Below are 17,166 nucleotides of genomic sequence, written 5' to 3' on the forward strand. Positions count from 1 at the left end.
GTCAGTCGACGATGACGGCTCTCTAGCCTTACCGCTTCTGGGTGCACATCGCCTTGTGGATGCGTGCGCATCTCTATCGCCTGCGCAGCGCTGCGCTGTGGGAACCGCCGAAGGTAGCATCAGACGACCTTCAGGCAGCCATCAGACTGCCAAATTTGCAAAGCTGTGCGCACGTTAGCCCTACTCGCTGCATAGACAAGCAAAAGAAGGGAGAAAGGCAGGGTGGTTAAGCAGATCAAAGATTACGATTTGGTATACCCTATGTATACTTGGGCACGGGGCAGGGGTTGGTAGCAAGATAGAGGGAAAATTAATGGAGACACACATGCACATGCGCACGATCGCCGCATATGATCGCAGCACAGGATAACAGTTAACAGCCAGTGCTAAAGTATCTGGAATGCGCATGAGCAGGAGGGGCAAAGAAGAAGAAGAAAAAAAATAACTTTGGAACTGTGAGGACGGACAATCCAGAACTAGTTGGATGTACGGGAGGCTTTGTCCACCGGGGCCCTTGATAAACTGGGCCCGTATTCACAAGAAAGCTCTTACGCTAGAGTTGTTGGTAATAGCAAATTTGTGATTCCTGACAATGGACGTATTATTAACAAAGACGGTCGTTCAATGGGCAAATACTATTTGAGAGGGAAACAGAACTCATCTGTTTTGCGCGTATATGACACCACTTTTGTCTTTCAGCCGGTTACCACCAGTTTGTTTCGCACGCCCCAATTGACAAAGGCAGATATATTTCTTGTAAGGTTGCGAATTTCTTTCTATGTCTTCTTGTTGCCCGTATAAAGCAAGCAAGACGATTTCTTTGTGACTCTGGATACACAATTTACATATAGATAGAAGAGAAGCGACACAACAACAACAACGCCGCCACCAACAACAACGCCGCCACCAACAATAACACCAAAAACAACGCCGCCACCAACAATAAAGCCAACAACAATAACGCCAACAACAATAACATCACCAACAACGATAACAATAACGATAACAATAACACCACCAACAACGATAACAATAACGATAACAATAACACCACCAATAACGATAACAACAATAACGATAACAATAACAACAATAACGATAACAATAACGATAACAATAACAACAACAACGATAACAATAACAACAATAAACAAGGTGCGTGGGACCTACAACCTCCGTCTTTTGAAAATATAAAAGTAAAACTGAAAGTCGAGTGTTTATCAGATGTTCAATTACAGTCGAACAGTCTGTTGCAAAGGTTCTCGGCGCTGCGCGCTTCTTACGTAGGAAATTTCAGCCGGCGGAAGCGCTCAGAACAAGGCAGGCGCTCAGCGTCCTGCAAAAAGTGCGCGTTTTCATCTCGCGATTGTGCCCGGGACCGGGGGAATAACAGTTTCGTTTTATCGATGCCATCGCCGCTTTGCTTGCCTCGCCCCGTTGTCCAGCAGCCTTTGGTGCTGGGCAGACTGTGTCGCGTCTGGCCAGCCAGGCATGAGATGCCAGCGTAGCATGCGCGGGGGCTGCACACGTGAGCTAAATGACGACGCGCAGAATTTATGCGTGACCCCCCCCCCCCTCAACGCGAGTTGATGTTCGCACTCGGCAAAAGTCGCGAGAGCGACTCATTCTCATCACCAAATAAAGGGACTATAAGCGACGCATTTGGCATATCGGTTATTTGTAACCAACATCTTGGCGTAATATATATATATGCGTTTTTTTTACTCGCCGTGCGCTCGTGGACGACTAATTTTTGGCACAGATTCTTTCTTTTTGACCCGTGTAAGCAGGCGTGTTGTGCCAGCGCGGCGTTATGTAAGCGCTAAAATGAAGAGGAGCTCCGACGTTGAGGCACTGGCGTTGCAGCATCGGTGAGATGCAAGAAAAAGAGGAACGGAAGGGAAGGAGCCACCGAAATCGGCTTTTAAGGAACGTTGTTTTCTGTTGCCGTGGATTTAATTACAGCCAATCAATGCGGCCGCCGAGCGTCGTAAGAGCGCGGCCCTTCATCGATTCGCAGCCACCGTATACTTCAGTCCCGAGCCCTTGGCTGGCGTGGAACGATTGAGTCTCCGCGCGTCGTCTGGGCCGAAACACGCGAACGTGCAGTTGTTGCTGCGTTCCCCCGGTTGCGTGGAGCGTGCAGTTCTCGATCATTACACAGACATGAGTCCGATCGGTAAAATCCACTGTGACACGCCCGCACGTTCTGCCGTGTTCGGCTTAAAGGTAGAAACTTCGTAGTCTCTCTGCACTGCATGCTCGTGTTTGTTGACAGCAACAATATGCGTTTTTCTTTAATTTTTTTTATTTTTTCGTTTCAAGGTCACCTCAAGGTGAAACGAATGAGATGCAAATCGATTGGTGCGTTGAATGCATTAGGCGGCAAAATTCAGATTCAGGTATCCATAACATGCTGTTGCATTCTTTTCTTTCTGTTGTTTTTGTTATCGACCTTTAACCTTTCACGTCATCAGTATCGCTTTAGCTCCGCGCAGTAGCTATAATATTGATTGTAGCCGACTATAAAGTGGTCACAGTGCGCGAGACTTTACGATGCAGGCGATGCACGTTCCACTGAGATTAAAACATATACTGGGAGGCAGTGGTCTGCTACTTCTCTGAATTTCCTCTCGTTCTTTTTTTCTTTATCAGTGACTTTAACGAGGAACAAAGAGCACTCGCGGAGTAGAGTGTCTTGTATAGTCTCAGTGCTTAACTACATGTACTACGCCGGCACCAACTCAATATTTTACTGCGTTACTAACCTGCCTATATGTGGGATTTCGAGCGTCTGAAGAGGTCACGTGTTCTTACGATACTTGAAGTTTGCAATAAACATTGGCTCTCGGACACATGGGCGCTGGCTATACTGATCTGTTGGCGAATGTGCCATTCTGTTCGACTTCAGTAGTTCTCCCTGCATACTTATTTAGTTTCCGGGAGCCAAACTAAGAAATCTTGTTTGTTCGTAAGTGCTCGTTTCCATAGCATGACGAAACTTCGATGATGATATATTCAACATGGCGATTGTCTGGCATTTGTTATTACGAGCAATTATAGCACAACTGTTTTGTTTCTTCACCCACCGCGATGGCTTAGCTGCTATGGTATCGCACTGCTAAGCACGAAGTCGGAGGATCAAGGCCCGGCCACGGCTGCTCCATTTCCATGAAGGCGAAATGTAAAAAAAAACGCCCTTGTCCCATGCACTTGGGGCATGTTAAAGAACACCAGGTGGACAAAATTAATCCGGAGTCCTCCACTACGACGTGCCTCATAATCCGATCGTGGTTTTTGCACGTCAAATCCCAGAATCTGTTGTTCTCTTTACTTCTTTTTTTTTGTCGATACGGGCTCTGATATTATGGGTGTTTGTAATTGTATACTTTTCTATGTAGCTTTTTGTGTAGAATGAAACTTGTGTAAAATCTAATATCTTTATGTGCAGCGTATAGGCACGTGTGTCCTGTGTCTTATTCGTGGGTTTGCTGGGTCCGTATTCACAAAAACCTCTTGCGCTCGAATTGTTCCTAAGGGAAAATTGCAACCAATCTGTACATACTATTACCCAAGGCGGCCAGCTAATAGCAAAGAGCCCTTACGAAAAAAAAAAAAAAACTTTGTGAATTCGGCCTCTGTTCTTTTCTGATGCTTGTTTTCCTGCCAAAGATGGGCACACATATTTAGACCACACTTGTGTACGAGTGGACCGTTTCTATTTACGTACTTTAAAGGTCACGGTCCGACATCCCTTTTCTACACGTATCTATATAGGGCCACCACGCGCAATTTTTCATAGCGATAACTACACTCTTAAGTAAGATTACACCCTTTGGGTCGTATCTTGCCACACAACGATAATCGTCATCGGTTTTGACCGCAGTTCCTTTCTTTAACGCAGCGAGCCCGGTACTTTCAAGTCACGAACGGCATGCGCGTTATCAGCATTACAGAGCACTCTCGGCAGGAAAGTAGCGAACGCAGCGTTTTCAAGAAAGCAAACGAAAGGAAGACAGATGACGATATTTGTGTGACAGATATACACCCAAAAGGGTATACCTTTGCCTAAGAGTGCAGTGCACGTTGGAAAACAACTACTGTTCGTGAGTAGCGTACTTTACTCACTCCTGTCGAATATATGCTGGAGGATATGCTGAATGTGTCCCTTTGTCAACGGAAGCTATACGACGCACGCGCAGAGTAGCTGGAAAGCGTCGATAAAGAAAGGAACTATCATCATACGAACTATCACTCCGCGTCACGTGTTTAGCCGCGTGTCCATGGAGGGCGCTGCGACTCCGGCCAACGTAAGGTCCCTGAGTAAAACTAAAACTAAAAGGTAGCGACATACTTTTATCTTGCCGCCGCCGCTGCTGCGAGGAGCATGCGAGGAGGAAAGAGAAAAAGTCTGCATCTCCCAATTGGTTGAGCGCCGTCACGTGGTATTTTTTCGCGCCCTTTTCTCTATTTTTTCATCTTTTCCGCGTCTCGGCGCACTCACCTCCATGACAATTGGCCGTATAGAGTTTCTGCGGCGAGGCTTTCGCAAGGGATGTCGGATGTTTTAGCTGTTTCGTGCCTAACCGCGTCATTGAAGAACTCAGTTTTTGTTTTCTTCTATGTCAGGGATTGATTTCAAGAGTAAGGGAGGTGAAACGTGTTCGAACGGAACTTTTTTCTTTGTTGACGGGGCATAGAGCTCAGGCATGGGTAGGATTATGCACGGGTGCTATTCTCGGTGCTCGTTCAGATTTGTTTTCTTGATCGCGCTATATGGTCTATAAAGCTATGGAGTGCGTAGGCTGTGTCCTGTCATATATCGTGCTAGAAACGTGACACGTGTTATTGTTGTAGTAATGAGAGTGCGTAGGTTTGTCAGTCTATGCTTTTGTTAGGCGCTGCAAATATATTTTGCGAGGGCAAGCTAATCACTACCAGTGCAAATAATTTTGACTACAGTGAGTATAGGCTTTCTCCGCTTCGCCGTCTCGGCAGGATAAAGTAGTGCAGGAGTTTGTTAGCTCATATTGACTTGGAACTGCGCAAAGGGCGAAAGTGCTCATTGTTTGAAACCATTTCTATGTGTAACTTTCGTACTTACACACCCGCCATGGTTGCTTAGTGGCTATGGTGTTGGGCTGCTAAGCACGAGGTCGCGGGATCGAATCCCGGCCATGGCGGCCGCATTTCGATGGGGGCGAAATGCGAAAACACCCGTGTACTTAGATTTAGGTGCACGTTAAAGAAACCCAGGTGGTCCAAATTTCCCCCCACTACGGCGTGCCTCATAATCAGAAAGTGGTTTTGGCACGTAAAACGCCATAATTTAATTGTTAAGTTTCATTGCATAAAGAAATACCAGCGTCATGACGAAACGACGAGAATAGTTGAGATGCTCCGCGCTGATCGCGCACGTTTCTTAAAGACGCTCGCGTTATTCAGGCCAATATGTCACGCCTTGCGTTCAGTCATCATGGTACAAATATGATTAAATTATGAAACTGCGCAAGATCTAAACACGACAGTCGATTGGGTAAACCCAAATACACACGTACGCACTTCGAGTAGCGCAAACACGTCCGAGTGGTTGAATCGGCAGCTACATGGTGATGCAAACGCGCATGGCCGCGGATGACATAACACTCAAGCAAAGCTCTCGCATGTATATAAACATCGTGTACATTGCGTATACATTATTGGCGAGACAAAGAATTCTGATTTTTGTGCTACTGCTCGACACTAGAAGAAATTTGTCCACCAAACTAGCCTCACAAACCTTCTAACTGGAAGCAGGTGACCAACCCGAAACCGCAAAACAAGCGCGGCCAAAAAAGCACAAGAAAGAAAAAAAAATTTTGCTGTTGCCAGTTTCATAGCGTTCCATCATCGCTCCTAACACAAAACACAACAACCAAGCTTTAAATACGGTAAAATTCATGCGCAAACACCCAACAACAATTTTTGATGTCTCACCTCGTGTAACTCTATGGGCAGCTTTCAAGCGAACGACCAAACATCGAGGGCAAGCTACGAGAGAAAGAGCGAGCTGCGAGAAGGCCAGGAGAAGGAGAGGCCCGGCGAGGAGGAATGTCGCTAATAGTTTTATTCAGCGACCTTAGGCTAACGTAGAACCTGGAGGGCGCTCGATGTCGGGGGCCCTTCAAGGGCTCTCAGCTGCGGATGTCCATGTACAGAGGGAGTAGACACTTATGTGACAATGGCAAATACCATCTGCCATCGAGGGATTGCCCAAGAATCGGTTGGCACAAATATAGACAATTTTGCTTTCTTCATTTTCTTGCCCCGTTCTATCTGTTCTTTCTTTGCAATTGCGAGCGGAGAAGCCCCACCTTGTTCCAGAGACCTCTATATGTGTCTTGTTGTTGTTTTCAACTTGTTCCGACTGTGAATAAATACATGTTTCACCTGCTAACCCGTATATCTATCACGCACATGCGTTGTATAGATTAACGGTGTTCGGTCAAACCAACATAGCTGCCCTGACGAGTCCCCTCGTCGAATTAGTGGCTCCAGTGACATTTCTTGTTCGACCATTTTCAATTGCTTCAAGCCTACAGTCTTCCTGTGAACATCTCTCTCGTTGGGACTCCCACCAGAGAGAGGGACATTCTTCAATCGATGCCGTATGAGTCGGCGTCGTATTGCAGCGAGTCTATTCGTGCTCCGCTCACTTTTTTTTTGTTTCATTAGGCTGTTTTAGCAGAGCGTTTTTCACGGTCCGCTCCGCTCAGCGGGCTAGCGGAAGCGCAAGTGCGCATGCGCGACCCGTTCAGCAGTCAGCGGGCGAGCGGACGGGAGCCCCCTCTCCGCTAGAAAGCCTTCTCAGCGGAGCGCGGCGAGCGCGTCCAGCGGGTCTAGCGAAGCAAAATGGCTGCCCCCAGTGCTGATGGCCCGTCCACGAGGTCGTTTGAATCGGGATTTGTAAAGCGCAAACCTAGAGTACACTTTAGGAGACACGAAGTTCTTCTATTCGGGAGGTTGTGGCCATGAACCCGTTTCAGTACCATGCCATGTGTGCACGTTTGTTTATGCGGACCACGTTTTAGGTGTACTGAAAGAGCAAAAAACCTTGTCTTGGCTACAACACAGCGTAACGGCTTTGTTAATGTAAGAATTATATACATATATAAGAAATGAAAATGCAATGTATTGCGTGAAATGCCTTCAGACACTTGAGCAATTCCAAATATATTATTTTATTGCGGCAATTCTTACAACTTGAATATTATGTTCATAGCGGTTTTACCTTCTGCGGCAAGGTGGCGCGTCAGGCAAGCACATGCCTTTCGGACGCAGCCGGGCGCTCCGCTAAAACTGATTCTTCGTCCGCCGCTCCGCTAACTGTGAGCGGGTACGTGAGAGCGGACCGGACCGTCAAAAACGTTCTGCTAAAACACTCTATTATTAGCGATAAAGGCGACAACTGCGTAACAGTGCGGCAGTATTAAGCGCGTCAGCCTCGTAAGGAAGTTGGCGGCCAAGACGCCCACTTGAATCCTCCTGCTACAATGGAAGTGCGCGGCAGATCAGTCGAGACATTGCTGCTACACGTACGTAGGTGCGGAGCCTATATACACTGCAGTCGCAGGTGTATGGCACGAAACTGACCGGCGGGCTATTATTCTTCAGCTCCTATTTTGCAGAATACCTGCTGACGTCATTCGCCGGTGCAGCTGCAATAGTCGCGACAGTAATGGCGCATCTGGATGAAGTAAAGCACTCGCGCTGCTCTTGGGCGTACACACGTTCGCGCTCAGTCGGCGCGAAGCCCCGCAATCGCGCGCCGAGCCCCTCGTCTGCCGCAACTAATTCGGGAAAGGAAATCAACGACGGGCGCCCCACACCCTTTTTAATTATGCAGGGGCGCGGGTCAGTCGCGCGCTGCGATTTTCGTAGCCCCGCGGTCTCCGAGCGCAGGACAAGGGGAGCGATGCAGGAGGCTTGCCTGCGCTGTCGCTCGCACTGAGCTCTTTTCCGCTACTTTAGCCACTTTTGCGTGGTTATTCCTTTTCTTTTTTTTTTTACTCCCCCCCCTCCCCTTCCAGTTCTGGACGTTGAATTTCTATGAAGGTCGGATCCCGTTCCGTGCTTTTTTATTTCTGTAGGCTGGAAAACACAGATAACGCAAATTGAATGAAAAGGAGAAAAAAGAATTAATATTATTTCGCCGCCTTCTGAGGTAACTAGAAACCCGGGAATGGTGCTTTGTACGTATGGAAGGGGGGGGGGGGGGGTAAGAGTACTAGAAAGAACGGCAGGCTGTTTTGAGCGGCTTACACAACTGCTTAGCGCAGTGCTCACCACGTGTTTACTATGCGAAATCATTCCAGAGGAAAATTACATTTGCTTGCTGCGGTAGAAAGCGCGAACGCTTCAGCGCGGCGATATCGCTTCACTTTTGCTAATACCGCAGGTCAGGTGTAAGCTGCGCATGCGCAAGTGGTTTCTGGTTGCGGTTCGGTATTATTGCCGACTTCAAAGCCATTATTGAGGTCAAGGTTAGGGATGGAACAATAGCAGTTGTGTGGCCACGTGCCCGTCTCCCACGCATTTTTTTCCAGTAGTTTGAATGGAAAAAAACGCGAGACTGCTTGGGCAAAGCATAGAAGTACTTTCTTCAGGCTATGTTTCGCAAGACATCATTACATAATGCACGGGGCCTAAATTTTTTGCACAATACCATCTAGCTTGAGAACTTTACATACGGGATTACAGGTATAAATAAATAAATAAATAAATAAATAAATAAATAAATAAATAAATAAATAAATAAATAAATAAATAAATAAATAAATAAAGACGGATAACGGCGCCTTCTACAACGTATTTCGGCACGAGCGACCAGTAACACTATTTGTCAGCCGTTAGCTAATAGCTTCAGCAGGAAGGCTGTCCAGCAGAATGAGCTATATTATTCTGCACCCAGCGCAGCTGGCAACCATAATTTAACCAGCGTATTTTGTCAGAACTCGTTTCTGTTCTGGCTAATGTTGGGAGAGGGACAAGAAGCAGGTGTTGTCTCCGACCTTGCCCTTTCGTCTCGCCCATTCGATTGAGTTTCATCATCCGAGTTTTCGCTGTGCTGCTGGGATTCGGAAAGTTTTTACGCAGCTGCCTTAGCTTCGCCGCACTAAATGGGACGACTGTCTTTCATTATTTTCTTTTGATCAGTTATTTGTTAAAGGGCCTGGCTCGGGCAGATACGATAATCTCGTTTTCCCACCCGCCACGTTTGCATTAGTTTGTGCGAGCCCTAACGTTGACTTGTTATGGTGGACAAATAAAGCGCGAACGGGAAAATTCAAGCACGCGAACACACAAAATGCAGCAGTTTTGTTGAATAAGTAAAAGAAAAAAAAGCGCGACTCGTGTTTTGTCCACGAGGAGCCGCTTATGAAATCTCGCCATTATCATCGACCACACCGATGTGCCCGTTCCGTCGCGCAGTCTTTTGATGTCCTTTATGGCGACTGAAATTTCACTGTGCGAGTTTTACGTTTCCACTATCAAACGAGGAAGAGAGTGGGGCCCACAAAGGGCCCGTCTCTCTTAGAATGAGATTCGGCCGCTGCACACTGATCTTCAATTTCCGCTGATCGAGGAGGAGGAGGGCTGTGAACAGAGCGTTCTATTTCACAAGAAGGGAATTAAGCTCTCAGCGTCGAGAAAATCACACAATCACCGATGTTGACTGTTTCACGAATGACTGTGGGTTTGGAAAAGTAGGAAAAGACAAACGAAATAAAGAAAACTCGTACCGCACGTGTCCGCAAGTTCAAAACATGCGTTAGTTTGGTAACAATATTGCTTCGCTGGCGCTCAGTTTTTCTGTACAAGCCCACCAAAGTTAAATAAAGAAAAACTGAACTATAAGTGCCTCCCACTCAGCGCGTATTGGGCAAACGAAACGCAACGTGGCAATTAAAGTTAGTTTTTTCCTTCACTGTTTACTGCATTTCTGAAGGAGCATCATTGGCTTGTTTGATTTATCGTTTTTAACGGCTCAAAGCTACACCAAGAATGGTGTAGGTTGATGCCCATGGAGAGGGGTCTTTTATTAATTTCTACCGCTCAGGGGTTCATTAATATATTCGCCTAAATCTCAGTACACCGGGAGTTTTAGCAGTTCGTCCGTCTCGGAACGGCAGCCGCCGACGCTGGAACTCGCACTCACACGAGTTTGTGGCCAGCAGCAGATCGCTGGGGCCGCCGCGGCGGGTGTCTAGTCAGCATGACACCGCGAAATATCGTGCCATTGCTTTCTTGGTCAGCGAGTTCACAAAGGATTTAGTGCCCATAGTGGTGCTTGCTATTTGCCGCCGCCTTTGCCAGTACTATACCAACATCATGGTTCACTGGCTTCTGCTCTTGTGAACAGTTCTGGTGTAAGAACATTTATTGCAAAGTATTCTTCTCCGAATGCAGCCACTTTTCTGCGGCCGGGCAAACCGGTCTTGCAAGACATAACGAGCCGCAGTGTGAAGTGAACGTGCGGGACTGTAGGTCGACCTCTTCAACGACACACGCGAACACCTAATGCACTACCCAAAAGTTATTTCGTTCTCTCTTTCTTTCAGTCGTCCTTTCCTTCCTTCTTTCTTTCTTTGTTCTCTCTCGCTTCTTTCTTTCTTTCTTTCTTTCTTTCTTTCTTTCTTTCTTTCTTTCTTTCTTTCTTTCTTTCTTTCTTTCTTTCTTTCTTTCTTTCTTTCTTTCTTTCTTTCTTCATTCATATTCAGCCGTTGCATTTTGCTTGCTCACGGGGGTACGAGCCATTCCTGATGATGATATTTTTTGCTCCACTGGACTATAGACGCCGATTTTGTTTGGGTATGAGCCATTGCAATGAGCCACTTAAGGCCTTTCTCTGGGAATGTGAGGTTATATGCAGAGAAAATGCAGTTTCCCCAGATGAAGCTGCGGCGCGACGGACGGCCGCGTTGCGCAGCTCGAACCTCGAAAATCAACTATGGGCCATCCAGCAAGCCCGTGAGGCGGCGAGCAGACAGGATCTCCGGACCTCCTCGGGGGCGGCATAGGCCCAGGCCACGAATTTGCCGGATTATCAATAAAGTTGTTACCACCTCCACTTAAGACCTCAAAAAAAGGAGATCAAACTCCGACAGCCTAAGGGTTACCTAGAGTTACTGTATATGCTACCACAGGTGCGGTAGCATATACAGTAACTCTAGGGTTACCTGTTCGCGAGCGCGCTATAGCGTGCCGGCGGCGCGCTCCCTTTCACATGTGCTTGCTGACCTCGACAGGCCCCATTCATGAAAACGGGCGCTGGCGCCCTGCGTCCACGGTTGGTTTCGCCGCGTGGAATTGGGCTGCGTGTGAAAAAATGGAGTGTGGTTGTTTACTGCCTGATGATAAGTCTGGTGAATCATGACGTATTGCGTATCTAGCGTTAGGCAACCAATCGCTGAGAAGCGTGACGTTCTGCAGGTTAGGAACGCAGCATGTACTAGAGCATGGCTTTCAGATTGCCTTCGCCTTCCTTGAGCGCTGAAATCACAGCCCGCGTCTGCATTGCCCGCAGGTGCCCCCATGGCCGGGAGTCGAACCCGCTACATCGAAATCAGCTGCGAAGCGTTAGCCATTCCAGGCAGCACGGTGGGCGCAGTAGCACCCTCCGCTTCCTGGCTGTCGGTAAGCACAGTGTATGTACAGTACGCTCGCGGACGCCGCGACGATGCCTAATTGGACGCCTCGGCGGTGCAGCCCAGCCGCGAATGGGGTGGGAGGAGATCGATGTTCCGACTAGGGGTCAATACTCGCTGGCAGAGGGGACCTCCCCCACCCACCTCCAGCCAACAAGCGCCAGTGTTTTTCGACCAGTGCATGGGCTTCCTCGCCGACCCTGCTTCGAACCAGTCCCGGGACGTTATATGTTTGCTTGCCGCCTTTGTTTCTGCGGGAACGAGAGCGACCGGCCGACGGTTTCAGGGGCCCTTTTGTGTGTTTTCTTAACGGCTCAAGAAGCACGACGACAATAGACTTTCGTTCTGGGAAGGAGGGTGGTCGGAGGACGTTAATTGAATTGCAATCTCAGTTCCAGCTGTCTGTCTTCGAAAACCGCGTGGGTTTATTTCCTTTTTCGTCTATCTTTTTTTGTTCTCCGAGAGGAGAGAAAATTAGACCAGGACAATCAGGACCAGTGGTATCCATGGTCGCTTCGCCTGTGATTGCGCAGTTAACGCTGAGCTAATGCGACAGACGGTCCTGTGATTGTGTCGAAACTCGCCGATTCGTTGTACGACGTTTGTTTTTCTGTTTCTTTTCCGTTAGATTCACTTAGGCTCAGCGAAGCACCCGCCGGCGTGCGAACTGCAGTACGAACTAGCTGGGCGTTCGTCAAGCAACAAAGAAAGCTGGGAGGGAGCTGCATTGAACATTTACGGGAAATTACTATGTGTTAAGAGTGCAGCCTTCCCGGCATTTGACGTGTTTTGTTTTCAAAAGCGTAGTAAAGTCACGTTTGTATTACGCGTGGACACTGATTATCCTTCCTGTGTCGTATGTAATCCGCTTTGGGGCCTTAGTAAGGCTCTTTGGTCAAGCAGTTTTCTTCAAGAAGACAAGCTCGAACACGCGGCTGGACTTTACTTTCACCTGCGTCGGTGCATTTTTTCTTTTTTTTTCTAGTTTAATCTTCCTCTTCTTATCCCTCTATTTTTTTCCTTCTGTATACGGCTTCTCTGTGCCTTCACTATATCCTTAAATTCTGGTCGTGGCAGCCGCACTCCTATGGAGAAGGAATGCAACAACTGCCGTACATTATATAGCTTTCAGAGCACGTTTAGGTAGTTACACCGCGGGGGTCCAAATTAATTTGGTGGTCTTTACTGCTACATTCGTCATAGCCGAAATCTAGCTTCGCTACGTAAAGCTCCATCAATCACTACTTTAGCTCTACAATAACTGAAATATTTGACTTTTTCTTGTGTCCTTGTGTTTTTTGCGCTCTAAGTCAAACATTAACTCTTTTACATGGCACATGACGTGGTCGCTTTAATAAGTTCAGTTGATCTTTATTGACCGTTTCTCATCATTTGATAGACGGAGAAAAGTTTGTCTTTAAATACATGTTGAGAAGTGCTGTAAGTTTAAGTTTTATGGGTGTTGTTTATTTCTGATGGAGAGAACCCGCAAGTATAAGAGGAGGTATAGAGGCATTGTAGTATAATAGGGTGGGTAAGCGGGAGCCATGCGCAACGTGGAGGAGACTGTTGGCTTAGGCGTTAGAGCCCGTCCAGGTCCCGCAGGCCTCTACCTACCCGTATCCCCGTTTCTTCTTTTTTTTTTTTTTTTGGTGGGTTGGTCAGACATCTTCATAGCCATAACAAATAGGCATTGCATATTAGAGTACTATATCTACCTGTAAATGCATTTAATATAAGGAGCGTTCTTCTTTCTCATAGCGTACTTACTCAATATACGACATGTTCCTTTTAATATATATGACATGTTCAATATATATGACATGTTTCAATATATATGACATGTTCCTTTTAATGCTAACTGGAACGTAACATGTAGCGTAAGCATGTCGCCTATCACTAACGCTGTTAGGAGTGATGAACAAGGCTGTGAGATTGACCGAAGGTAGGATGCGTCCACTCCCAGCAAGTCCAGTAGTGCTCTATCAAGCGATTTATGGCAATTCGGAAGTACTGCTAAACGTTACCGCTCGCCGTACAAACCGGTCTCTATAAGAAACATGAATAGTCGGCGAAACACCTGCTTGTTGGCGACCTGAAGGGCGCAAACACATGCAATGTACCGGGAAGAAAAATAGGAGACAGACAAGCGGCGCTTCGTATGTCCTAATTTTTCTTCGCTATACATTACATGTGTTCGAACCCATCAAGCTGTCACTAAGAGGTATACAAACTCGCCCTGCAACAAGTCTTGCTAGAGATACCTCCATTTTAACGGAAATAAATATAGAAGCTTCCACCTTTCTCACCTATAGGGATAAGGGAAAGGAAGGAAGGTTAACCAGACGGAGCCCGGTTAATTAACATGCACAGGAGAAAGGGGAAAAAGGGACTAAACAATGAGAAGAAGGAAAGAAGTTTACAGTATGCACGGACACACACACACACACTACGGAGCATTCATTATTCAGTTAACCGGAAGTGGTCTTGCAGGCTGGTGCATCTCAAGAAGCGCAGCAGCGCTTTTGTGGCTTTGCACATCGCAGACCCGCTGGGTCAGGATCTCTCTCTTCGGTAAAAACCGTGGTATATAAGTTTACCTAAAGCTGTTCTCAGGGACAATCCTCTAATCTATGCACGATGGGCAGTCACACAGGAAGTGTATTAAGCTTTCTTCTACGGCCACATATGTTGCATTCAGAACTGTCAGCAAATTCAACAAGGAATGAGTCGGCATTCGTAAAATAAACTCCTCTTCGCTGGCGACACGGCAACGTCCCTTCCCGTCAAATAAAGCCGAGTAAAATTTGGAACTTCAAATACAGGTATTTTGTTCATTTTTGAAAATTCCTGTTGTAGATAGCTTAATTATGGCCCTTGAGCTAAATTACTCGGTGAGGCGGGCATTACTTCTGCGAGAAATAAAGAACTGCTTAATTGCATAACTAACATAACTGCACTAATTAACGTTTTAATGAATTACGTTACTGTGCACATTGCAATTAACAAAACTGTAGCCGGTGAGTTCTCAAGGCGCATCCACTTTGAACTATTCCTAATGACTACACCACTTTCGATGTATTTATTTTCAAAGTGTCCGACGAAATACATCGGCGCTCCAGTAACTTTTGCGCTTGAATGCATAAAACAGCGTTTTTTTTTCAAGTAAGTGGAACAACAGTGCATTTTTACTGCGAGTATCAGGGCGCATATATCGAAACCACTGCCATCCTATATATATATATATGCCTTTTAACTCACTAGCTACAATTCATAGATTTCAATGTGCTGTAAGTTAATTCGTCAAACAACCTAATGTGGGAACTTTTGTTAATTAGTAAATTGTGCATTTGTTTGCTCGTGGATGTAATGTCCGTCCCATCGAGTTCTTTAGTTCGACAGTTAGAATTGTGCTATCGTCCACAGGTAACTTATAAATATTTGGTGCAGATAAAACACACACACACGCACACACACACACACACGCACGCACACGCACAAACACACCATATATAGTTGCACAGCATGTAAGCGCGGTCAGTGAGCTCCGGTGTATTCCTTTTTCTTAATGTGGTGGGTTGGGTGAGACCGTTGAGGTGTCGTGCTGCATCCGTTCTCGAAAACGGAACTGAGGTACTTTCACTCTTTTCGCGTCCATCTCTTCCGAATATCTCATGTCCTGGAGGGAAGACTAAAGTCCTCCATGGTCGCACATGGAGCCGCTCTACCTTTCAACCCATCAAGGAGAGGCTTTTGCATTTTGACGAACTCTGGGTAGCGTAACAAGTAACGTTTCACATTTCCATGATTGTAAAAAACAAAAAAACGGCTTATGTTGATAGCCTTATCTTGTGTCGCCTCATCGGAGTTCACGCTGACAGTGTACGATTACATCGCGTGGTAGGGCGGCGTTCGCCCAGCCGAGCTCATAAAGTATTCTGGCGTTTTACGCGCAAAAACAGCGATCTGATTATGAGTCACGCCGTAGTAGGGGAGTGAGTGAAAAATTTATTCCAAATGTCCCGTGATTTGGGCGGGGTTTGGGCCATGAGCACCCCAGCCTACGACTCCGGATTCATTTCGACCACCTGGGGTTCTTTACCATGCAACCAATCCAGGGTGCGCGTGCGTTTTTGCATTTCACCCCCATCGAAATGCGGCCGCCACGATCGGGATTCGATTCCACGACCTCGTGATTAGTAGTGCATCGCGATAGCCGCCAAGCCACCACGGTGGGCAGCTGAGTCCATTGGTCACACAGGGCTGGTACACTGGAGACCCAAAAGATCTAAAGTGGGTCACGATAGCTACTATGAAAAGTAGCCGAGTGTCTTGAGGTACTCTCACCGTTGGTATACGTATACGTCAGTGCTTGGGGTGCGAAAGTGTCTGCAGCTTCGTTTCCAGACTCGCCGATGTGCGAGGCACGTCACTGGAATTAAAAAGTTGAGAAAGTCTGGAAGTCTCGACCGCATAGAGCGACCGTACGCTCGGCAGGCTCGTGATACGTGTTGATAATGTCCTGAAAGTTACGAGCGATCACCGTGAAGCAGTGGAGCTGCCTGCGCACCCGATTAGCGCGCTGATTGGGCTGCCCCTTGCCTCAATGGCGGCTTTCTAGATTTAAAACAACCTGAGTATAGTAGTGATCGACATGCACGAGAAGTCTTGCAAGCCGTGCTCCGCTGACTGCTAGAACTTTCAGATAAAATTATGAACGTTCCAAAGCTATACACAGGCTATATGAGAGATGCCGTAGAGGGACGCTCTGCGCAGTGGCGGACTCCACCGTTGACCACAGCCTTGTGTGCGTATGTGTCTACAGAAAACCTTGGCTCTCTCTCTCCCCTTTGTATTTCGCCCTCCCATTTTGCTTTATAGGGTAGCAACAGGACGCTTTTCTTGCTAACCTTGGTGCCTTCTTCTCTTTCTATTCTTTCTCTCTATCTCGTAGGCCGTCAAATGTAGGAAGCCATTGCTGGAATGAAGCATCGCTACCAAAGTAAACTACACGCCGTTTCGTAACTTGAACCAGTGCTTAAACAAAGGGGAGGATAGTAGTAAAGCATACAATTTTCGTAGCATCTGAGGGCAAGGGTACGTGAATGTGGAAAACCTATGCAACTTACAAAAATAGCCGTTTTAAAGTCGAGACTAGCAGTATGGTCAAGGCGGCTTTCAACGCGCCTTCCAAAATTTAGACTATAAATTGAAATAGTAGTACATTGCCACGACCACCTAAGTAGTATGATGCTCATGGCACTCAGACTCCACTTAGAAGGCATGTTGCGTGAACCGAAGAATCGAACATCGCGGTCACAGTAAACAGGCTATTAACGCTTGTTTGAGCTTAATGCTAAGCTTTTTTTTTCTCCATAAAGAGATAAAGTGTGAGGAGTCGTTTTACACTGGACGCTTCACGTTAAGTTAACAATGTGTTGGTTGTATAAAGGATAGGAATAAAAATTAGCGCAAGCTT

The 17,166-nt window shown here is 46.8% G+C and overlaps 1 protein-coding gene across 1 annotated transcript in view; it reads left to right on the forward strand.

Moving 5' to 3' along the window:
* The first annotated feature begins 11,566 nt into the window (after positions 1–11,566).
* LOC135900843 (uncharacterized) overlaps positions 11,567–17,166 on the forward strand; it is a 715,897-nt gene continuing 710,297 nt past the window's right edge. The window contains exon 1 of the mRNA XM_065430427.2: positions 11,567–11,676. The gene's annotated coding sequence lies outside the window, so the exon portion shown is untranslated. The remainder of the gene's footprint in view (positions 11,677–17,166) is intronic.

The sequence above is a fragment of the Dermacentor albipictus genome, chromosome 1 (genome assembly GCF_038994185.2).
Source record: "Dermacentor albipictus isolate Rhodes 1998 colony chromosome 1, USDA_Dalb.pri_finalv2, whole genome shotgun sequence".
NCBI lineage: Eukaryota > Metazoa > Arthropoda > Arachnida > Ixodida > Ixodidae > Dermacentor > Dermacentor albipictus.